This window comes from Cystoisospora suis (assembly GCF_002600585.1).
Source record: "Cystoisospora suis strain Wien I chromosome Unknown contig_935, whole genome shotgun sequence".
In the NCBI taxonomy this organism is placed as follows: Eukaryota; Apicomplexa; class Conoidasida; order Eucoccidiorida; family Sarcocystidae; genus Cystoisospora; species Cystoisospora suis.
This window is the reverse complement of record NW_027153736.1, coordinates 6,264-31,668: the sequence shown is the minus strand read 5'-3', so window position 1 is coordinate 31,668 and position 25,405 is coordinate 6,264. Positions and strand designations below refer to the sequence as shown.

Here is a 25,405-nt window from a genome sequence, read left to right as displayed (position 1 = left end):
CTTTTCCGGTCGTGTGTCTCATCATCATCATCATCGTCATCATATCTCCATACATCCTCCTTGTCTCCTGTTTTCTTCCTTTTTCTTTCAGTCGAGATGCTTTACTCCAAGGTGAACTATGGCCCGTAGACTCTTCTCCATCCTACTATGGTAACGGAAGAGGAGGGGGTTTCGTCGATTCAACGCCCTCACCTCTTTCGCATTCCAAAGCTAGACTTCGTCGTTCGAACTCTTTCACCTTCACTCCTCATTCAGCGGGGCTTGAGACAGCAGATGATCATCTCTCTTCCTTATCCCGTGGACCACGTGATGGAGAAGGAGAAAGAGAAGGAATATGGCGAAAGTCTTCTTCTCCTCCTATCACTCCTCGGGGTGCTGTCGGAGGTAAAGGGACACGAGGTAGTAGCGCTTGGACTCCTCATGGAGGAGCGGGGGGGGGAGGTCGTTTTTCTCGTTATGATGGCTACTATGGAGGAGGTCGAGGTGGTGGGAGCTCAGCGTCGTTAGACGGTTGTGGGGGTGTGGGTGTGAATCATATCAATGCCGTTCTTATGAACTGTCTATGCTTGAGTGATTTTGCGGATGGCTTTGCCTTTACAGAGAGTCAACGTATGGGGCCTCTCTTATCTTGTATATGTTTACCGATCTCTGTCAATATCGAGACAGGATCAGACGGAACGTTGTCTCTTGGTTGTCGAGCTGAAGGTCTTATGATACGTGATGACACCAATATAGCTCCGATCTCCATGTCTCTTCTCTACCATGGAGGGGGGGGTGGTATGACAACAGGCGATGATACAAGCACGAGCTCTCCTCCTCCTACCACGACGATGGGGGGGTGTGGGAGAAGAAGAACAGGAGATGGAGACCCATCAGGAACAACTGGCACTGGTGGAGATATGAACTCGAATCAACCTCAGCAGGATACAGCCAAACAGGGCGGAGGGGGGGGAGATTCTAGGCAATCCACAGGAGACGGCGGTGGTGAGAAGGGTGCTCGGAATGCGCGAAATAGTACAACTCCAGCAGGAGGAGCTTCATTGGGTCTCCAACCAGGGAGTGGTAATAAGAATAACGGGGGAAGACCTTCGACAGGAGGAAAAGATCGCAACAGGACTTCGTATCAAGCTGGTAGTGCATCTTCTTCTTCTTTTGGTCTTTTGACTCCAGCTGTTCTTCCTCTTCAACCTTCTTCTTCTGGTACAGAATACATTTCATCTTTATCTTTTCCTCCTGAGGGGGAAGACGGAGGAGAACAACAGCAAGGGGTCATCCAAGCTGTCTGTGGAGGTGTGTCTACACGTGGATCTCTTCTAAGAGCTGCATGTCTCCGACGTCAACAATATGAAGGACCGCGATGTCCTACAGAAGCTCAAGGCGCGCCATTCCCTCATCTTGAAATTGAGTATAGCGGAAATTTCTTTTCAGGTGTAAGTGAATGCAGTGTCAAGTTCAGAAGGTGTCGAGTTATTGTTCTATGGGAGGTTGTCGATGAACTCTTTCACTGGGCGGCTGACGTTGTCGAAAAGCTACCTGTCTTTCCTGAGCCTCCTCCTCCATCTCCTCTTCTCACTTCTTTACGAAGTCAGAAGTCTTCACGTGGAAGTGCAGACCTTCCTGGCGAAGGGGGGGGGAGATCAAGTTCGCATGGCCATCATCCCATGCATTCTCATAGTAGTAGTGATATGTCAAGTATCTTAGCCCGAGGGGGAAGAAGTGGAACAGGAGGAGCTGAAGGAAGAGACCAAGAAGAAGACGGGCTTCTTGATGATGTTAGGGGACGGGAGGGCATGGGGGTGTGGGGTGGACATGTAGGTGGGACGTGGGGTGGTGGAGATGATAGTGAAGGACGTTTAATAAAGCCGTCGTCTTGTTCATCTTCATCTCTGATGAGACGATCAAGTCTAACACATCAGAGAAGAAGTTTATCTCTTTGCTCTCGAGATCCGAGAGCTTCTAAGCATGCAGCAAGGGGATACGATGGTGACGATGACAATGTCTTTCGAAAAAATGATATGTCATGTCGAAGATCTTTATCAACGGGCCATATCGAAACCACACGAAGTAGAAGATTAAGATTCTCAAGTGGAGATAAGAGAGAGTATTTTGAAAGAGAGAAAGAAGTCTATCCTCGATATATCCAACTCCTACGTAGAAGACACGAAGGAGCAGCCCGTGAAAGTTATGCTCCTGTCCTTCAATACCTGAAGCAAAAACGCAATGCAGTTCAACAGCTTCTGAGCAATGGTGGGGGGGGGTCACCTGGAAAGGCGGGGAGGGGTGAGGATGAAGAAGAAGAAGATCTACGTATGATGATGTTATCCAATAATACCTTAGGAGGAAGAACAGCAACAGCCGGAGGTGGAAGAAGAGGAAGAGATCACATGATGAGTGATGGCGGACCTAAGAGACTCATGAGTCCCTCTACCAAGGGAGGTGGGAGAAGATCTCTCTTTGATTTCTCACCTACCATGACAAATCAGAAGACTCGATATGATACACGCACATCTAGACCACTTAGTCCCGGCCCAAATTACTACACTTCTTCTTCTTCACCGACATCACAGCCCCCTAGTGTGACAGCTGGTCTCGCAGCCTTACGTCAGAAGACGTTACTTTACCCACGACAGACCGTTACGAAGAGTCACTTAGCAGGCGCTTTTGCATCTCCTTCCCCCTACGCAGATGGTGACCGAGCAGGAAGCCAGAGTCATTTTCTTCATGATCTACGACGAGGCCCACCAAGTCTATCTATCCAGTCGATCTATTCTACACCACCAGGGGGGGCAGGCCTAAGGGAGAAAGGGGCTGCTCTTGAAGGGGAGGGAGGACAGCAACATCGATCGATAATGATGATGATGATGCATGAGGGAGAAGTCTTACCAAGAGAAGACGGTCAACCAGGAGGTCGAGATTCTCTTGCAACTTTACCTGAAGAAGAAAGAGAGAGGGGGAAGGGGAGTAATGTCATGGACTCAGCAGGCTCGCTAACATCTACAGCTGTAAGAGAGACATCAACGCCAGCAGGAGCGGGTGGAGGAGCAGGAACAGCAGGACGTGATTCGGTGCGATCTTTTCCATACTTCTCTGTGGCGAAAGGAATGTTTGGTCGAGCACGTAAGAAAACGACAGGTCTTTCAGTTGAAGGCGGGGGTGTATCACAAGAAGGAGATGTCTCGATGCTGTCCAATCGACATGGCCATCGTCATCCATCTGAGAGTCGATTGGATAGTAGCAGTCGGGGCTTTTCACGTGTAAGTACGGTGATTGATTATGATCGGCTGAGGGAGGCAGTCGCGAACTATGTTCCGTGGGAAGAAGATGCAGAAGAAAGAGAAAAGCTTGGTTTACCTCCAGCTGATTTTGGTCTCTATAGAAGAGATTCCACAAGTACAACACGGGGATGGTATGAACCGAGACCTCTTGTCGCCCCCCCTGAATGGAAGCTCCCTCAGCATGCATGGCTAGCTGGGAGAGCACGGCGTGCCACAGGGATGAACGGAGGCTCAGAAATCTATTCAAGATCGAATAACTTTCTCACCTTCAATGTTGACTTTACTATGGATGTCTTTGAAGTATGGGTACCTGTGGAACCTCTTCGCATGCCTCTACCTAGTGTCAATGAAGGATCTCTTGCTCGAGGTGGACCTCTCCTAGCAGGAGGGGGGGGTTATAATATGGCTGGAAGTGGTGCGGGCAATACACCTGAAGGAATAGGAGGAGGAGGGGGGACAGTAGGTGTCCACGGAAGTTTACGTCGATATCGTAATCCCTCTGAAAGAGGTGGAGGAGGTCTCATAGGGGGAGATGGTGGCGGAGGAGGGCGACCCAGTATGGCTGCTGGTACCCTTATCCCTGGACCCCAGACAGAACCGCAACGTAAAGTTCAAGTGAGCTGGGGTGACACTCCGAGTATCCTTGGTGAAGGCAATACTGGGAGACCAGGAGTAGGAGGAGGAGGAGGTCTAGGTGACGGGAGACAACAGCAGTTGACAAGTATCTTAAGACCCCGTCGTGAAGGTATTCTTAAAGGAGGAGGAGGAGGATGGAACGGTCTCGATTCGGCTGGGAATCTGATTGTGGGGGGAGATAGAGGAGAAGGCGAGAAGGGATCTGCATCAAAGAAACATTTCCTGCGAGATGAATTCATGCGTGCTCGAAGAAAGCGTTTAACAGCAGGGACACCGCGATGGCCAGGTGCCAATGGTAGGACGGGCAGTCCACAAGACCCAAACGCCATGATGATTGTGAACGCTTCAAAACAAGAAAGACATTCTCCTCATGGAAAATCTTCTTATTCCGCAACGCCAGGAGGAATAGTAGAAGGAGGTCTTGGTTTCGTTCCATATAGCGCAGATCTCGTTGATAAAAGCTTAGCTGCTGGGAAGATGGCAGCAGGAGCCCTCGGAAGAACAGGCGATAAGATCGCTCCTCGCTTAGGGGGGATGATCCATCAGGGTGTAGCTACTGCCGCTGCTGGTACAGGAGGTCTCGTGAATCATTTCAAAGGAGCTATAGCAGGGGGGGAGGGACAACAGAGACAAACGGGAGAAAGAGGGTGGATAGATAAGAGCGGAAGTCCATGGTTTGGTTGGGGGGGCCAGAATAGAGGGGGAGGAGACGGCTTCGACATGGGGCATCCAAAGGGAGGTTTCTCTCCTCGCAATGCACGTCTAGCTAATGCGAAGGCGAAGGCTGCATGGAATCGGTTAAGATTTCTAGTTCGACCGCCTAATCGTACAGCCAATTCTTCTTTTTTTGATGGATCTAGAGAAGAATACTCACTATTCTTCTCGTCTTCGGCTTATGCAAGAAAAAGTGTTGCACCAGGGGGAGGCATTGGAGGGGCAGGAGGAGGAGGAGAAGGGGGGGGAGGTGGTGATAGCATGGCATCAGCCTTTGGGATTCATGCTCCCGGTGGATTTGATATAGGGCCTATACCAACCGTGCTCGCTATGAAAGGTTCTGTATGCGCGACTCTGACTCTATGTCGTCTTGCAACAGCTGAAATGCAAGCAAAAATGGATCAAGATGAAGATCTTTATGCTGGGAGATGGTCTCCTCCTCCTTCTTCGTACTCTTCTTGTCATCCTTTCCTTACTTCAGACTCTTTTCTCGAGAAGAGAGGAAGAGAGGGAGAGAAAGAGACTCTTCATCATGCAGGAAACCCCCGTAGTCGAAGTACTTCTTCTCCATCATCCATCATGACAGATTATCGAAATCTGTCTTTATATGGGGATCGAACAGGGGGTGGTGGAGGTCAGAAGCCTCTGGTCTTTCCAGGAAGCTTAAGACATATGCCTACGGGTGCTTATAGCAGTATGTATCCAAGTGACAGAGATAGAAGAGGAGAAGGAGAAGAGTCTTTTGATAACAGCCATCTCGTGCTGTATGGACGGGAAGACGGAGGGGGTAGAGCCGCCGCACAATGGAGACCTTACTATCAAGGTCCAGAAGAAGAAAAGAACCACCTAAGATCAGGAATCGAAGGAGGAGCGACAACAAGTAGTAGTAGTGGGAGAAAAGAAGGAGACCTCCGATTCGATTCGGACAATCGATGGATGACGATGATGAGAACGGCTGACAGGAGTGCTACCGGTGATCCGTACAACTCGATGGATTCCTATCTTTTACGACGAGGTTTCTCTCGTAGCGATTCAAGTCTCGTTGACGGAAGAGGAGGAGAAGGAGGAGATGATCTTGATGAAGATAGTTATGACTATGATCATACTTACGATGAAGATATGAGGACATCCTCGCGTTCATGGTATATCTCTGAGCTTCGTCGTGCATTTGCTTTCACAGCTCCTGGAAGTCCTCTCTCACCTCTTAAACCGTATCGCTTCTTCTTTCCTTCCTTAACACGTCTTCAAGTCACCTTAACAGATCTTGTTGCCAGTGCTGTGACTCCTGCGACGGTCTCGCCTCTCTTTCCTGTCTCCATCCCATGGAGTCAGGTCGTCACAGGAACACCTTTAATCTCTCCTGTACGTTGTTCGCTAGGTCTAACTCTGTCGTTACCTCATGAATATCAAATGCATGAACGTTTAGCTGGTGTCGATCGCTCCGCTTCATCCATCATCTATCGTGCTTATGGTGTCACTCGACCCCAGGCCCCGGAGGGCTTAAGTTTTTCATTGGAACTTGATCCTGTCTTGGTTACTATGGATTGTTATTCTCTTCTCTATCTTTATCAGTTTCTCTCCATTCTCAACGGCTTCAATACATATGCAGCAGATCTCTTCCCAGCTTCTCCTTCATCGGGTCAAACAGGTCGTGAATCAGGGGGAGAAAGTGCAAGAGAAGGAGAGGACGGAGCAACTACAGGAGGGAGACGAGACACCAGAGGAGGGGAAGACGGTGGACGAGGTGGTGATCATCGTCGTCGTCCTTCAAGTATTCTTTCTGGTTCAATAGGGGGAGGGGGTGATAATCATCGACGAGACGGCGGGAGCTTCATGAGTCGTATATCAGGAGGAGGAGGGGCGATCATCCCAGCGCACCTAGCGAATCGCCAGTCATCTCATAGATCCTCTTCTCTTTATCGTCACAACAGCAGTCATAGTAGCAGTAAGCGGAGAAATTATCACGATGGATCGATTGATCTTCTACCGTCTAAGGAAGATCACCCAGACAGGCTGAAGATAAATAGGAGCTATAGTAGTAGAAGAAGTAGTTATCATGGGCATGCAATGAGATCGAGAACATCCATGAAAAATCGATTCAGAGAAGTCCCCCGACATCGACCATCTAGTCTACGAAATGGAGCAGGAGGAACGGGAAGAGGGGTGATTGAAAGAAGCAAAGGACTGACTCTTTTAGAAACAGGGGGGGGTGAAGATCCAGATGAAGAGAGTGATCATATGAATCCTGTCGTTGCTGACTTCTTATCGAATGTGGCTTCCTCGAGAAAGAGAGCAGCGGTTCTTCCTATGTCGAGTGGCTCGTCAGGTTCTTCTGGATCTGAGATCAGAGAAAGAGGAATACAGAGAGGAAAAGGTAGAGACGGAGGAGGACGAGCAGCAGGCGCTCTTGAGAGAGAGCGACAAAGGAGACAGAGAACTGCATCGGATCTCTTAGCTCGGTCATCGAGAGAAGGAAAGATGACACAAGGTGGATTAGGAGGAGACGGGCCATCTATAGGAAGTCAGCGAATGGGTGGGTTAAGAGCATCCATATCAGATCCTACTAAGTTTCGAACAAGATCCTCAACTCGATCTTCTCTAGGAAGAACGAGTGAGTTCGATGGACGAGAAGGGGAGGAAGCTGAAGATGAAAGACGAGGAAGAGGAGGAGGGTATACTAGTCAAGTGAGCTTCTTCAATGATAATGGATCTACCCTAGGAGAAAGTGATGGAGAAGGACTAGTGGGATTAGGAGGGGGTGGCGGTGGGGGTCGCCCAAGTCAAGCGACTTCAGCAGGAAGTCATATGATCTCCACAGAGACCATGCTCTTCAACTTTCTTCATACTTTTCCTATAGGTGTCTCTATCGAAGCGGAATTACTTCGTGTGGGGTTCTGGGATTTCTATTCAGTGAATCGAAGATGTTTCCTTACCATTACCTTAGAAGATACATCTTTACGTGCGACAGCGGCTAGTCGTACAACGGAGACACCTGTCTCCTTACGTCTCATGCGAGTGGATGCTGCGACAACCTTTCCAGATATCTTGACGTGTCGAAGGCAATTATATCAAATGGAACAAGAGCGAATCCAAAGGGAGAGACGTATGCGTTTTGCTAGATCTCCTCCAGATGGCGCCAGAAGCCCCATTATGATGTATCAGCATGGAGATACAGCTGGTGCTTCTGCTGCTTATCACACTCTAGGAGGAGGAGAAGGGGAAGAGAGAAGTCTTGTCCAACACTCTCATCCTGATTTCTACTCCAAGTGCGGGGGGGGAAGTCGATACACAGATTCGATGCCAACAACCACTCCGACTTCACGTGCCTTCATGTCTCGTCTCCCTTCGTATGGAACGTCATCTCGTATAGCAGGAGGTGAAGGAAAAGGCCAGGGAGGGCTAGGCAATACAGCGGCGACAACGATGATGAGGAGTCACCAGACTAATCCTGCGATCGTCTCTACTGTAGATCCAGGAGGAGGAGGAGGTCAACGAACCGCTGGCGGGGAGCTCGATAGTGGAGATCACGTTTCTGTTATCCGTCAAGGGAGAGAGATCGAGTATTCTGTATTCGATTCCGCAACAGATACAGACGGGGGCGGTATCAATAGAATTGCGACCGGTCATACCCCGGGTCTAGGAAGCCAACCACCTCAACGTGGCGGGGGGGGACCAGGGTGTGGAAAAGCGGTTCCTTTGAAACATATCGAATCAGCTGCCTCGTCTCTCTGTGCTGATGAAGCATTCGCTCCAGGTGTCCGTCGAGTTGAGACATCTCCTCCGGATTCGGAACTATCGTTCTTTTCATTGAAAGGAGGAGAGGATACAGTTGTTAAAGTGCCACGTCCTAGGCATATAGATGGGACATTCGCCACTCTAGGAGGAGGACCCGGTTTAGCCGGTTTCTCTTCAACAGGAGGAGCAGGAATGGGAGGAGCATCTCCTCCTCTGGGTTTAGGGAGTCATGGAGGTCTACGTACACTCGGAGGGGGGGCTGGACGCAATGCAACCTATTTACGTCGTAAAGGCCCAGGTGAACTGACCTTAGCCGGAGTAGGAAAATCTCCAAGAGGCATACCCGGCGGGGGAGGAGGTGGACATGTCTTGGGAGGTAGTCGTTTTCTGAAGTCTTTGAAACTTCGCCCCAAGGATCTGAAACATATGCTATTACAAAGTGCAGGTCTTGATGGAACAGGAGGAGGAGGAGGTGCGGCTGCGGGGGCAGGGGGGAGTGGGGGAGGTATGAGAGGAGATGTAGGAGGACTTGGGGGGTCTTCAGTCAATCGAGATGACGATCAGGGAGAAGGAAAGCTCATCCAGCAATATCTTGGATGGGAAGATCCTTGGCTAACTGTAGAAGCTGTGACGATGATGGAGTTAGAGCACTTCAATCGTTTAGAAGGAACGAATGATCTGACCATGGAGCCCTGTCAAGTGACATTACTAGGGAGTAAATCTTCATTGAATGATACGCTAGATTGTGATATGGAGGCCACATGGTTGAATCTGAATCTGAACGTCGCTTTAGTGGATGCTTTACTTGTCTATGGATATGCTCTGATCGGCTGCGTGATCAAGGAGAGATATGCCCTTCAATTGGATCGTCATAAGCGGTGGATTCAACAGCATAAAAAAGAGAAAGAAGGGGCAACGAAAGATGGTGGGAATGCTGGGAGTCATGCAGGCAATCATCTCTATACAACGAATAACAACAATGCTGCCTCAGTTATAGGAGGAGAGGGGGGGGGAGGTCAACCATTGAGTAGTGGTGGGAGTATGTATAGAGGGAGTTATGCGGGGGGGGGTATGACTATTATGATGATGGGACACGTAGTGTTGCTGGGTATACATCCTATGGAGGTGTCGGTCCAGGAACGAGTATCGGTGGAAGTATGTATTCAGCGGAGAGAAATATCATGTCTCAATATGGTCTATCAAGTGCGACATTTCTGAAGCCTGATGGAACTCTTCTTCATCCTGATCGCTTCAATATCTTGAAATGTCTTTTCACAGCTTTATCTCTCGATTTCTTAGGAGATAATCTTGTAAGTAAATCTTCGGATTATATGCACCCATCCGCTGAATTCGCAGGAGACGTTCTTAAGAATACACCCGATCCTATTGCCCTACCTAGACCTCGCAAACCCGTAGGTGTATCTACAGTTCTTAAAGCCCTAGGCGCACCCCAAGCATCGCTCTCTCCTCCGAAAACAAGCGTAAGTGTTCCTCCTTCTCCAACGAGTACGGGTCATTCCGTTGGGGCTGCTCTAACAGCAGCAGGCGGAGCAGCTAATGGAAAGGGGATAGATGACTCCAAAGTCTCTTCATCTCTCTCTTCGAAGACGGGGCCTTCTGGTGCTAGTAAACCAGATGGAGAGGGAAGACTGCTATCTGCTGAGAAAGGCCCTAGGATTCTCTCCAGTACATCTCCTAATACTTCTACAGGGGGAGGAGATGATATGAGAGTTACAAAGAAAGCAACTCTAGGTGGCGCGACGAAAGCAGGAGAAGGATTGAAGAGAAGTAAAAGTCGAGGGAAGGAAGATGGAGGGGGTGAACAGCTACCTCAACTATTCAATCTCCTAGGACAAACCATTGCTGTCATGACAGGTCAGTTAGGTAGTTGAGAACTTCAGAAGTCGGTATATACGTACATCTACATAGATGCATGTATATATCTGTATACATAGAGATGTGAAAAGTTCTTCATATGCTTTTGTGGATGTGTGTATGTCTTCATAAGTTCTTCTCATACCTGCGTGCCCGTCTCCGTGTCTCTTGGAATATGTGTGTACACATAGTATGTGTCTGACTGTAGCCTTGTAGACCTTCCATATGTAGAGATGGAGTGTGATGTTGTGTGAGTGCTTCAAGTTCATAACGATGGCTCTTCTTTTTAGTCGTTCGCGGGGTTATGTGTCCTCCCGTCAGCAGGAGGCTGTCATTCAAATCTGGCTAAAGTGAAGCTGGTGTTTCCCGATGGTGACTATGTCCCCAAACGTGGCTTCAGGTCGACTCCTTAAGGCGTACCTACACCTTAGTCTTACATCATAGAGACGTCGGAAAGTCTATGACACTCATGCGACTAGTGCCGTCCACCCTGTCTACCTAGCTTATTCTCAGGCGAAGAGCCTCATGCATATCTATAGACGCGTAGGGACCACATAGGAAACTGTCTTCCTATCTATCGATCCGTTTATCTATCTATTATATGTAGGTCTACTAATCTATGGTGCAAGCATATAATCACTCACAGGGCGTAAACCTCCCTCATCGGAAAAGCTTCTTGATGCCCGGTGTGTGTTTCTTGTCTCTCCTTTCGTCCTTCAGAATTGGTTGCAGATGAAGACTCGGATCAGCTTGAAGGGACGTGGACTTTCGTAGAAGACGGTCAACGTATGGCCCTCCCTATTGATGAGAATGGAGTTGTAGAGAATTTCCTTGTCCGGCTACGTCTATTGAACTATGTGTACGATCTCCCATCTCAACTCTTCCAGTTCACTTCTGAGACACGAGATGTCATACGTCTTTCTGTGCCTGAAGTTCCTTTACCTCCACGTATTCATATGTTAGATGAACAAGCTGAAGGAGGTATAGGTGACGATGAGGCGATCGCTTCAACAACAGCCACAGGAGGTGAGATGTCTACGTCTTCTTCACGCTATCGACATAGAGGAGGAAGAGGAGATCGACGGGGTTATAAGGAGATCGGTGGGGGAGATAACGATGACGAAGCGAACCAACAAGGGAGACGTGAAACACGAAGAACCATAGGGGGGGGAGGGGGTATGAATGGCTCTTATGCCTCTCCCCCGGGGGGTGGTGGTGGAGCAGTTCCTTCATCAGGTGTCTTTGGCAATCTCGGTGGTGGAAATCCTACATCAGGAACAGGGGCAATTCAGAGACGTACCTTTAGTCGCCGCTCTCCTCCTGGGGGGGGAGGAGGTCAGCATCATTCGCATGCACTCTTTACTCAAGGGCCTTTTCTTCATGAGAGAGGATGGTGGGTCCCTGATGATTTACCTCACCCACGAAACTTTGTTTATGTGATGTGGAGATCGGCAGCTCATTTAGCTAGTGGCGGCAATGCCCGATATGATTTGTATCTTTCTTCATGTGTCGTGATAAGAAATACAACCAAGTTCAATCTAAGTATCTTTCCATCTGTTCCTGGGCCGACGAACGTGAAGAAATCCGTCTTTGCAGCTTATCATAAGAAGTTCATGGCATGTCCTTCACGTCCCCCTACACACTCCATGCCTCCCTTTGTGACAGCTGTACGTCGATTTCAACAGCTAGCTGGAGGGGGAGGAGGAGGAGGAAGAAGAAGAGGGGGAGATAGCAGTGGGAAGAGACAAGTGAATCGACAAGCCACAGGAGGAGGTGGAGGGGGGGGAATGACAGCTAGCGGAACACCCATCAAGACACCTCGATTGACCGTACGTACCATTCCTCCTACATTGAAGTTACCTGCTATGGAACACTACATCATTGAAGATCCCTCTGCTGGAGATATAGGAAGAAAATTCTCCATGGTCGCCGGCAACCCTAGTGAAGATGAAGAGACGAACAACAACAATGAGACGGGAGGGACAGGAGTAGGAACAGGAGGAGGAGGGAATGAAGAGCTGTCTTTAGAAAAACTTGTTCGCGCTTTGAAAGACGACGATCAGTTCGATGGAAGAAACACAACTCGAGGTGGAGCACCTACTCCTACTGCGCAGCAACAGCAAGGGACTGGTGGTGGAGGTGGCCTTTCAGGAACTGCAAATGCTTCTCCAAGAGGCGGAGGAGGAGGGGATGACTTTTCTTCATCGAACTTACGTCAGCTTAATGCAGCAGGAGCGGGTGGGAGTCCGTCGTCTTTCAGGCGTCGTTCTTTCCGAACAAGATATAATAGCGGAGTTGGAGCAGGAGGAGACAATACGGATGGAATAGGAGGAGACATGAAAGGAGGAGGGGGAAAGAGAAGTCTTCCACTCTCTTCTTCCACAGGCAACCCGCCACCTGGGGTGGTGTCTAGGGGTGCAGCCCGTTATGGAGAAGCTATGTTTGCCGGTGGGAGAAAGTTAACCAATCAGTTACGTAGAAGAAGACGTCGAGGAACCAAGTCAGGGACCGGGAAACATTCGGCTTATGGAGGAGAATACATTCCTCTAGTTGAAGATATAGACTATCTCGATTTTCAGCCTTTTGATTCCATGGTGAAGGCGATTCCTCTCTTCTGGACGCTTGCTGACAATGCCCCTCTATGGGTCTGTCTAAGTCAACATACACCCAAGAGCAAAGGCGAGATACGAAGAGCGGTCAGATATCCTACCAGATGTGATTTCCTTACAGAGGTATGGATGACATACTCCACCAAGAAGAAGAGAAAGAGAAGAAGGGGACAGGATCTTCAGAAGAGATAGATAGATAGAAAGAACTAAGGACAGATAGACACATATATAGATAGAGGGGACAGACATTTCTAGCAGTAGAGGGAGTTTTACACTGGAGTGGATGCGGTATGCTTTCGTACTCCCTGAGAAGAGCAAGAGATCCCCGTGTCTAGGTTTCCAAATCCTCTCTCCCCCTCCATGTTAACTCTATCTTCACTCATGAATAGAACACATCTACTCTATACATGTGGTGTTTGGGCGTGTCGACACGCAAGTGCATGGGTTTGACTATGTTTCCGTTACTTGTAAGTGAAGGTGAGACCGGGTGTATTCTTAGAGGTTAGAGAGAGGATATCTGTTTCTATTAGCCTTGATAGCGCTGAGTTGAAGCAGCACATCATCCATCTGTTCCCCACATATCCGACTGTATATACACCTCCAGTCTGCTTATCATTGGTGAGGGGCAGCTGGGCGGAGGCCTCTATATCATCTTCATCAGGAGAATTCTGAGTGTTTCTCTCTATTGTGGACTACCTTTCTCGCCTAAATGTCTTTTTTCGTTTCACCCTTTCATCTGGCTCTTCTTTCTGACTCTTAAGGAGTGGTCTGAATCTCTATGAAGGATGTTCTTGATGTAAAGGTCTCTCATGTGCAGCTGCGTGTGATATCGTGTGTATAGGAGCACACCTTGAGATCGGTCTGTGGAAATGCAGTAGTGAATTACCGTCCAAGGAAGACACAGCTAGCTCCATATCAAGTTCATCTAGCTGGAGATACGGGAGACGAAGAGGTTCTGGCTCTCTCTTCATCTGTACGAGGTGTCTCTTTACGATGTAATCCAAATACAAGTAAGAAAAGCAACGAGATGTGGAACTTTGCAACTGAGAGAGGAGGAGACAGATAGATGATCGTAATGGTATCTATTTATCTATGTATCTGCCGATACATCCCCCCGCCTGTTTTCTTCCGTTCTTTCCTCCATCTTGCTGTTGATCTTCAACATCTAGTTGATATATATATATATATATAGAGAGAGAGAGAGAGGGAGATCATGACATGCACCACGCAATCGGTCCCTTCTCTTCCCTTGCGCACTTTTTCTCCTTGCATGCACCAGCATGTTGATATCCACCCCGTAGATATCACTGCTCTAGATATCATCTCTATACACTTTGTCTTCTCCTGGAGGGGTAGAGGTGGTGGACATTCCCCCGTGATGCTATTGCCCCGATGATGAACAGAACAAGATTAGCCAAGCAAGCGTCGCTGACAGTCTACACAAATACATATGTATATAGATACATGTATATGTGAATGATGGAAGAGAGAGAGAGGGACAGAGCTACTCTGAAATGCTGTCACCTTTGCTCTCGGTGTCCATCCATCTCTCTCTGTATGCGGTCTTTGGTATCCTCATCATATATACTATATATTACTCGATTACAAGTAGGTGCAGGCAGTTCTCCCTAACCACCCCCCTTGATCGTCTCTATATCTGCTCTCGTGACGTTAGAAGCGAAGGAAGAAATCTTCTCTCTGTCTCCTCCGTGTACCTTCATGAAGACATACGCATTCATACGTGTACATGCAGATACTTTTTCTTCCTCTGTTTCATCTTCTTTCTCTCTTTCTTTCTCGTCTTCATCTTTCTCGTCTCTCTCTTGTTCTTCTTGTCTGTCTTCATTTTCTTCCCAGTGAAAGATGCAAGGATCCCTGGGTTATTCTTCGAGATTGTGTTAGAGCACTGCCTTCTCATCTGTAATCGCTTACCACGTACTCTCTATGCGCGACCTGTCTCGAGTGCTACGGCGATTCCCGCGGCTGGAAACCAAGGAGGAGGAGGAGGAGGGAATGAGGTGGTTAATAGAAGGATATGCGATTCGGATTATGTGATTGAGGCGGGTGAATCCCTCTCTTTAGCTGCTGATCCAGCTGCTATGATTGTTCTATTCGATGATCTTGTATCCAGGCCTATCGATATCATCTATAAAGCTCAAGGGGTAAGGATCAAAGATGAAAGAAGAGGAAACCATACCAGGGGGAAAGCTTAGTCATCTGCTGACTACCTCTTTGCGCTGTCCGTCTTTCTATCTATCTATGTATCAACCTTTCTCTATGTCTAACATCTGTCTGTCTATCGATCTGTCACTGATTTCTATCCATCTATCTGTCTATCAACCTTTCTCTATGTCTAACATCTGTCTGTCTATCGATCTGTCACTAAATTTATCTCTCTGTAGGCGGTGGGTACAGTTGTTTCTTTAGAAGAGGGGTCTATGTGTGTGATTGGGTCTAATGTATGTAGCCGTAAAGGCACACGTTCCAGTCATCCTGGTGGTATGTGTCTACCTGTAGTGATCCAAGAATTCTACTGTACTCATGGAGGATCACAGATAGATAGATAGTTAAAGATAGGTCGATCGATAGATAGATAGATAGGACATTCTCCCAGACTAAGTGCTTTACACCAGTCGGCAGAAGATTTGTATACAGCCCTATACCAGTACATACATATCCGTCATATAGATCGACATGCATATGTCTAACTGAAGACTTCTCTAGAGAAGACTCAGCATGATGAATCTTCCTCCTGTTTTCGCGGTTGTACCGATCATGTATCTTCCTCTCCTTTCGTTTTGTGTCTACGTGTCTATGAAAGTTCTTGCGTATGTCTAGACGCTTGTCTCTATCTCTTGTTGGGTTGGCTTTTCCTTCAGACGGAAGTTCAGAAGATTTTCATGGATGTCGCGACAACTCCTGATCAAAGCATGCTCCCTGATAGCGAAGAAGGCTTAACCTTTTTCCTTCCGAATGGCTCCGATGGGAATCATTCTTCTGCAGCTCTTTCCTCTCATATCATCAATGAGGATACTTCCCTCTTAACATCTCCAAACGCAGTAGCGAATGCCTTTATCGTCGATGCTGATGCCGTCTCTTTACCTTCCACACCCCCTTCTGAAAGTGGAGGTGGAGCTGCAACCTATACGAACACTCGTAGCCATACACGGATGGCGAGTGAGGCTCGACCCACGTCGTCCTCTCTCAGACCTTCGTCTACCTCCGCTTCATCTTCACAACGTGCGCGAGCTCTTTTACGTCATCAGGGGGAGACTGAAGGAAAGAAACGAACAGATGGAGAAGAACATTTCGAGCTCCCAAAAGACAGAGAAGAAGGCGGAAGAGGAAAGGAAAGAACTCGAGGTCGGAGGGGGTCCCAGGAGGATGAGACGACGTGTCTCAGTCAAGCAAATATACAGGATTTAGAGAAGGGAACATATGACGAGATGAAAGACAATGAGGATCTTGAGGAAGAAAACAATAAAGATGAGAAGAGAAAGAAAGGAAAATCACCATGTCAGACAGGTGGATTGAAGCTATCGACGAAAGGAGGTGTTGGGAAGTTACAATACTGTGGGAGAAAGGGGAATTTTAATAAAGCGAATATGAATCTAGTGGATGTAGATGACCCCACACAACAAGCTCCTAGGAAAGTTATTCTTTGGGCTGAAATGAGCGATCAAGTGGGAGGAAAGAAAAAGGCGGGGGCAACAGCCTTCAAATTCTATAACGGAACGTGTGTCAGGAGTGTAACGATCTTTGCGGATGTATGGGTAAGTCTCGATTCGTGAACTTATCGAAGGCGAACAACATGAGACATGACTTGAGGCAGACCAATCAATGAATGTTCTATTTACAAAAGAGCACCGCCACAGAAAGGATCACTCACACGCACGGCTTCTCTCTATGTGCCCATACCTACATACCCATAATACATACATGCACTAGAGTATATGCATATACATATATCTGTACATCTTGTATCTATGATGGAGCCTTCCGCACGTGGGTTGACCTGGTGTATGTATTCTTTCGTATTTGTGTATGATGAGGCATCAAAAGAGATAGATACAAAGCTGATGGCATACGGGGTGGTACTCTCCCCTCCCCCCTTTGACAGATCTCTGTATATTCATGTGTGGCTCCCACGGAAGGCTTTCAGACGCACAGAGAGCTCGACTAGAACCGACGGTACATCGCTTGTTGAATGAAAACGATAGAGAGTCAGACACAGCGGTATTGTCGAGACAAGCGTCGAGGACGGGTGGGGGCACTTCGCTGACGGGGGTGAGTGACCCAGTATGGAGATCGTTTCTACTCTCTTTGACTGGCCCCTTTCAGAGAGAAGTAAACCTACATATACATCTCTTTGAATACATATCTCTTCCCCCCTGTAACCCTATGTCGTCTTCATCCCTAGTATTCTCTACCGTTGTATGTGTACAGGCAAGGACGTTCATCCCGGCTTTTTCTCACTCAAAGTGCAATAGCTAACATCGCTACTTAACTCATGACGATTTCTATTGACCACAACTTCTTCTAGTCTTTTCTCCACCGCTCTCTCCACTGCCTCTTTCTCGACTTCTCTTGTTTCTCTCTCTCTTTTCCTCTTCTCTTCTCACTCTGCCAGACGTTTTGTCCCCTTCTACCTTCTCCCCACCCCCCGTTGCTCACATCAACCGTAGCTCATCTTCCTCTCTCTTTTCTTTCCCTCTTCTTTCTTTTCTTTTTTCAGGTGATCAATCGTTGTTCTTATCCAATGCTTTTGAAGCGCGTCGACAATGGCTCTCTTCATCTTTTGGAGTCTTTTCATCGAGTTGTTCTTTCTCAAGATTTCGCGGCTTCTCATCTACGTCTAGGCGTTCCATGTAGTCAATATGATAAGATACGAGATTTCGCTTTATACCCCCGTAAACCCCCCGATAGCTTGAAGGCGTGTATCAACGCCACCTTTATGATCCAAAGACATGAGATAGCCGCCTGGTCGAATGACTTCGTTCTATCTGATCTAGGGACTTTGAACTTATACATGAATCAGACGGAATTCCATCCTCATCTCCAATACACGGTCTCCATGAGTATAGGCCCAGCACCTTTCTTTCGTACAACAATTGCGGAGATTTTACCGGCGTTTGTGCTCGTGAATGAAAGAAAGAAATTCCCTATATGGATTCGTGAAAGCTCTGGAGGTCTCGGGTCAATGAAAGAGAAAGTTTATCATCGCATAGATCCGGGGGAGTTGCTTGAATTCCACCCTCAAGGGAGACAACCCATCACGATAGAACTCTCAGGGGTATCTAGGAAAGATCTACTCATAGAAGAAGAAGAGGAAGACGAAGAAGAGGGGGAATGTGAAGATGAAGAGGAAGGAGATGATGATGAAGAAGGGGGGATAGATAGTAGTGTTCTAGGAAGAATAGAAGGAGAAGATTCAAGAGAAAAAGATTTCGAAGAAGAAGATGAAGATGAAAGAGGGCGAGAAGATCCTGGAGGTGGCAAAGATGAAAGAGACGAAGGAGGAGAAGATCATCAGAGGCCTTTATATCCTAGAGTAGAAGATATCTCGGATGACAGAGGCTTTCCAGATGATCCTCACCAGAATATACGAAACGAAGGGACAGCTTCATATTCTTTTTCATTTTCACATTCTCAAGGTCTAGTAGATAGAAACGCACAAGAAGAAGATGAAGATCATAACGAAAAGAAGAACAAGAATGAGAAAGAGACAAAGAAGAGGAAGAGCAGTCGCCTTCGACTAGGGAGTAGCTTACATTTCCTGTGGGACAAGCCTGGGCGCCTCATAAGTGTGAAGGAGAGTCATCCGCAGGAGGAGGTGGGGAATTATCACAAGACATCCGTATCTTCGTCAAGTGTTACGCAGGCACCGCAAGGAGTTCGAGAAGGAGAGATCAATCAAGATGAGACAGAAGGAGAAGGAAGTAAACAAAGTGATGGTCTTGAAGCAACACCTCCAGGTATCGTAGTTACGTCTTCTCCCCCTGTCAGTCTTGAAGGTGATAAAGAAGAAAAGGAGGAAGAGAGAGACGCCTTCAAGACAGATAAGGCACCGGTATATGTGAATGATAGCATACACCAAAGAGAAAAGACACATGCTCTCCTAGTCTCATCATCTTCTTCTTCTCTTCTTGTAGACACGATGGACAAAGTAGGAGATAAAGAGGACATCCAGACGATGAGAGAGAAGAAGGAAAAGAAAAGAGAGAGATGCTTATTATCAAATCTTTCTTCATTATCTCCATCTTCCTCTCCACTTAACGTCTCTCAAGCCTCTCCTATCTTCCAGTCTATCGCATCACATGGACGTGAGGTGCCTCCTCTGACGTCTTCGTCTTTATCACCTAGTGAGCCTGTACAGAGAAGTGTAGGTGTCACTGCTGAAGCTGAAGAAGAAGAGAGGAAGATGGCTTCTCTAGATCAACAACGTATGTCTGCGGATAGTAGAGAAAGAGATGAAACTCCTCTTCTTGAAGGTGAAGGGCCGACAAGCCGTGCGTCTCCATTACCTGCAGATGGACATTCTTCTCTTCTCTCAAGAGGGGCAAAGGAAAGAGAAAGAAGAGAAGAAGAAGGGAGAGGAACTTCAAGTCGATTCAATTTCCTAGGGTCTCTACGGAAATCGAAGAGAGATGAGAAGAAACAGAATGAAGAAGGGACTTCAATGAAAGAAAGACCTTCTCGTTCTGATCAAGGTCATCTGAAGAAAAAGAAAACCATCTCTTTTACAGATGTACCCCCCACTGTCTATACACCTCTTACAAGAGGAGGAGGAGAAGACGGGGCTCTATCTCCACCACCGCATGATGACCTTCATCTTTCTTCCAATGAAGATGACGATGAAGATAAAGGGATGGAGAGGAAAGAGGGGAGAACAAGACAAAAAGAAGGAGAAGAGCATCCCAAGTTCAATGATGAAGAGGCCCGCGGAGGAGAAGAAGGAGAAAGAGAAGGTAAAGAATCATCTTCTCCCAAGAAAGGAGTAGGAGAAGGAGGAGGTGTCAGTACACCTCGAACTGGCATTCCTCGTCTTGGAGCGAATTCTATTACGCATGCACCCCATTTGAATACAAAATCGATCCATCTTCAGCACCATCATTCTCCCTCACATTCAAGTCTAGCTGAATGGTCCTTTCCTTTAGAGATTACGTATGCTCGTCTCTTACAGATCCGACACCCTACCGAATCTCCCTCTCACCATTACCATGAACAGCAGCAAGGTATGTTGTCTTCGTCTTCATCTCCCTATCACAATGGCATCAAACAAGGAGGTGCAGATACAGTCAGCAGAACAGGATCTATAGGAGGAAGAGGGCGAAGTGGTGGAGGTGTATATACACCCGGACGTCCTACTTCATCTTCTCCAGTAGATCAGCAACAGAATGCTCCTGGCGGGGCCGCAGGAACAGCGAGTAGTAGCAATACTAGCAGAGGTACCCGTACACCTCAGAAACCGAAAGAGAGTTCAAAGAATCAGAATGGTGTCGAGGGAGGAGAAGAAGATAAAGGAAATGGGACTTCCGTAGAACAGAAGTCTCAGCAAGAAGAAGGTCTCCCTTCATCCTCTTATTCTTTAGCTTCATCTACATCTCCTTCTGCTTCTTCTCCTTCTTCTTTTGAAGTCACAGAGATGGAGGTGAGTTTATATAGCGGGTCACGTTTCGTTCTCTTTGTCGATCCAGCTATACCTGACTATATTTTGATCAACAAGACCTCCTTTCCTCTTTGTATTGCCCAGTCAGGTGTATCTACATTTGGTGAACTCTTGAGACCTATCCCACGTCGATTCGTGAGAAAGAAAATCGAAGTTATAGCTCTGCATTTCGGTTTGAAATTCGCTCTGTACGATCCATCGAAAGACGCAAAACTTGATGTATGGCTCTATGATGACCCAGAGGCAGCCGCGCGAGCGAAAGCGAAAGGTCGCAATAGTCGCCGTCATAGCTTGAAGAGGCATTTCCCCTCACGTCTTCGGAATGCACATGAGTCTTCTTCTTATCTTCTCAATCATTTAACCAGTGAAGCTTCAAGATTCAAGCGACGATCTTCAGAATTCCTCAGAGCTGGGAGTGGTAGTGGGTATACAGCTGCTAATGCGGGAGGAGGAGGACCTGTGATGACGATGTTCGGTGTATCTACACCTCAACCATCTCCTCCTTCCAATCAAGGAGGGCTTTCCTATCATCAGAAAGGACCAGGGGGAGGTGGAGTTAAGATGAAAGGAGGAGCTGAAGGTTCTTCTTACAATAAGGTGAAAGGTCTCGATTATATCAATAGTGCGCCGTGGTCTTATCATCATACACAGCCCCAGAAGATGTTTCTGAAGGAAGATGAGGAAGAAGGAGAGAAGGGACGTGGTGGAGGAAAAACCACCGCGCGACGAGGAGGAGGAGGAGAAGTGGGGGATCATGCTATTCCTCATACAGATCGAGATGATTCTTTTCATCCGTCTGGTGGAAATGTTCTTCCACAAGGACAGGAAGAACAAGAAGAAGAGATTGACGAAGGTCACAAAGATGGAGCTGCTGAAGAAGCCCAAGGGCCATCAGATTCTCCTGGGGATTCTCCCCCTCAGGGGGCGGGAGACAAAGGAAAAGGCAAGAAACGAGGAGGGGCAGGTCTCAACATGAATCTTCATGGAGATGTTTTAAAGAAGTCTCCTTCTCGTCGCGCTATGATGACAGGCATAGCACCCAAGCCGAAATCACCTCGCTTCAAGAAAGGTCTAGGGGGGGGAATAACACGGGGGGGAGGAGGAGCGGGTGCGGTCCATCCCTCTTCTGCGGAGGAGATGAGGTACCATGCGATGCAGCCAATGCTATCCTATGGTGGAAGAGTATCGATGTGGGGAGGTGGAGATGTCTATGGTGGTGGTGGTGGCGATCTGCCTCATCGACACTATCTCTATCAGAAGTATCCTTCAGCTAATCAACATCTCTTTGAAGATGGAGCAAGCCCAGGTTGTTTCTTTCAGCCCACTGCAGGAGGGACACCAGGGAATGATCAGTCGACAGCCTTAGATATGACGACCGAGCAATACAATCGTAGAGATTGTTCTCTCTCCTTTGATATGCCCTGCAGTCGTGGAAGTAACCTCTTTGGATTGATTCTCACTCATCCAAGGACCTCCGTACGTGTCCCTGTATGTGTGAGAAAACGTATTATAGGTGGGAGTACGTATATCATCTTCTTTGAAACCTCTTCAGCTTCTTCGAGGGGGGGATATCACCATCATCATCATCAGGCTAGGGGGCCTCTCAAAGGTTTACCTCATTATCGACCGAATCTACTACTTCCAGGTGTCGCTGCAGGGGGAGAGAATCTCTATGGAGCGGTTGCTGGAGGTGTGAAACATCCACAGAAAGCCTTAGCTGACTTAAGAGGAAAAGGCAATAATCTTCTTCCTTTCAAACCTGCCTTAGGTCCTAAACTCAATGCAGGAGGAGGGGGAATAGGAGGACAGCATCACAGTGAACGTCCCTCTCCTTCTCCCCCTATGCCGACTCATGGTGTCTCTTCTCCTCCTCCTCCTATGGGCGATGGTACTGGAGGTGGCTGGGCTGTAGGGCATGTCGTCGATGCGGCTGCTGGACGTGTAGGGAATATGATGGAAGGAGCTGTTGAGAATGTGAATCGAGGTGTGAAGAAATCACGTGGCATTCTTGAATCGATCGCTTTTGATCCATGGATCGAAGCCGAGGCGGGTTTATGGGGTGGAGCGGGAGATCGCGTGTCCATGGATGGGGATTTACTTGAAGATAGCGATGATGAAGAACTTCCTCTATCCATAAGTACAGATATCAGTTTTAATCTCTGTCTTGTAGGAGCGGGGGTGAGTTTGATCGATTCAGAGCCGAATGAGATTCTCTATGCAAGTGTTACGATGCTGGAAGTGAACTATGATGCCTCTGCTGATAGTCAGCGTATACGTTTAACGATAGGATGGATGCAAGTAGATAACCACGCGAAGGCAGCTTACTATCCAACAATGTTAAGACCTATTACTGACTGGCTAACATCAGTCGACTCCTCTCAAAATGCTGACGAACAACTACAGAACGATGAGACCTCAAGAGGAGGAGGAAGAAGAACAAGAAGACGCAATGGAAGTTATTTGGGATCGGATGAAGCGGCAGGAGACAGAGAGAGAGGAGAAAATTTTCTAGGGGATCATGATCAGCCATCTCACCGATCACCTTACGAAGGTCTGGGGGGAGCAGCAGGAAGAAGAACAAGGCGAGATGATGGAAAGGGCGGTGGCTTCTTTCAAAGTTCATGGGGGACCCCACGGACGATCCTAAGTGGGAGAGGCATGTTAAGTCGACTTCCTTCTATAGAAGGTGGGGGTCGAGGAGGTGGAGAAGAAGAGGATGAAGATCATCCTTCTCCTTCTCAAGGTCGAGATGGACGACGGAGGATGATGCGAGGTGACAGTAGCGGACAGAATGGTGGCGACAACCTTATTTCAACAAGTGTGCGAAGTGATCGAGGGGACGGGGATGTGAGAAATAAGAATCATGATGGTTTGGAAGGGGGAGGGTCATCTTCTTCTTCTGCCGCTTCTTCTTCTACACCCCACTGGATGAAACTGGGAGCTCGAGATGTTATGCCTGAGCAAGTCGCTGGCATGTCACGCATGCACGACTCTAATCAGTGTGGAGGTCTTATGGATGAAAGAGATGCCGTTCTTCAACTCCTCGTAGAACACCGGAGCTCGGTCAACGCCGGAAGAGGTCTAGTGGATATGCCCCAGTGTCTCTTAAGACTTGAACCTCTCAGTGTTAATATCGACTTTCAGCTTGTCTTTGCGGTTCTTCTCTTTGTGGATGACCTCCTAAGAACTCTCAATGTTGACCTTCTACAGCAAAGTGTCAAAGATATACGAACAAGTGAAATGGACCCCACAAGTCCTGTTTGGAGAGCTCTTCTCGGTAAGGAAAGGAAGGGTGTTGAGCAACTAGCCAGCAGTCAAAGAGGAGATAGATAGATAGATAGATTCACTGGAGCACTTGTGAAGATCGGCCTTTTCTTAAACCTCTCCATTTTTCTCTGTCCTTTCTTTCTACACATACTTTTCGTGTTGTGTTGAAATTTGTGATGGCAGATACATTGGTTCTTTTTTGATAAGACTGGTCTTGCTGGAGTGGATGAGGTCTACACGTACATGTCAGGAGATGTCTGTGCTATCCCGGTTTACAGTGTGTACAGATCTGTGTGTGTAAGACTGAAAGAAGGAAGGTGTGTGGTGTTTGTATCTTCACTGTCGGGATGAGAATCGGGCCGACGTTTCTCTATCCAGTACTATAGACTTCATTCCTATGTTATCAGTTCGCATGTATGGATGTGTGTGTATGGTGTATAGCGCGGGGGGGTGCATCTATCCATAAATACATTGATAGTTATGTAGTGGTAGAGGGCATGAAATCTACATGAATCTTCTTTAGGTTTTCGACTCGTAACTTCATTTCGACTTGACACTTCGACATAGAAGTGTATGCAGAGGTAATTACCCCTCCTCCTCTTCATATCGACTCTTTTCATCCATACTAGAAGAATCCATCCGTACACTATACTTCCTCACTTGCTGTCAAACAAACCTCCCTAACCGCCTCCTCTCTCTCATTTTTTTCATCGTCTTCCTCTTTCTCTTCTCTCCATCCGTCTCTCTATGTATCTCTTTCTTCTGCTTCTCTACATCATCTTTCATCCCCTTCTTCCTTCGTTTCTCCCCTGCGTTTCTCATTCTTTTTCTTCTTCTGTCTCTTGTCCCCTTCTTTGCCTCTCCCTTTCCTTAGGTCCTGTGAACGGTGTGTTGACAGAAGTGATAAGAAACGAACAGGGAGGAGGTGGGGGTAGCAGTGGTAGTAGTGCAAACAACGGAAGTGGGGGTGGTGGTAGTGCGGGTCCTCCTAATAGTGGAGGTCATATTCAGGGAGGAGGAGGAGGAGGCTCAACGGGGGTTCAGAAGGTCTATATAAGTAATCTGGACTTGGGAAGAATTGTGTTGGTGATCAATATCAGAAATAAAAGACAAGGGAGAGAGGGTGAAGAAGAACAACCTGAATCGGAGTTGATAAGAGCCGTCTTGGCTATCGTCAAAAACAGTCCCTATATCAGGTATGATCTCTACAAAGAGAAGGAAAGAGAAGAAGAAAGTGGAGAAAGGGAGATAATTGCATCATAGTTTCCCTATCATTTTCTTCAGCCTTTCTCTTTACGCCATTCTCGTTCTTTTCTTCTTCAGTGTAGACCTTGTATCTCAGCTCACCGTGACAGGGTCGATAAGACATAGCTCACGTATCTATAGATCTATCTATATGTGTGTATGTATGTATGTATACGTATATGTGCATGGTAGCTATGGTTATCGTGGTATTGATGGTTTTTGCCAGGTGTGTATTAGCTACCCCGGTGATACGAAGGATGATAGATAGATAGATAGATAGATAGATTAGATAGATAGATAGATAGATTAGATAGATAGATTAGATAGATAGATAGATTAGATAGATAGATAGATTAGATAGATAGATTAGATTAGATAGA

At 47.4% G+C, this 25,405-nt stretch overlaps 1 protein-coding gene across 1 annotated transcript in view; it reads left to right on the top strand.

Annotated features, from left to right (window-relative positions):
• CSUI_002238 (amine-terminal region of a tm vesicle-mediated sorter) overlaps positions 1-25,405 on the top strand; it is a 43,891-nt gene that overhangs the window by 12,245 nt on the left and 6,241 nt on the right. The window contains 8 exon segments of the mRNA XM_068062440.1: positions 92-9,403; positions 9,412-10,235; positions 10,956-12,967; positions 13,686-13,854; positions 14,702-15,006; positions 15,724-16,617; positions 17,580-23,790; positions 24,655-24,976. The gene's annotated coding sequence lies outside the window, so the exon portion shown is untranslated.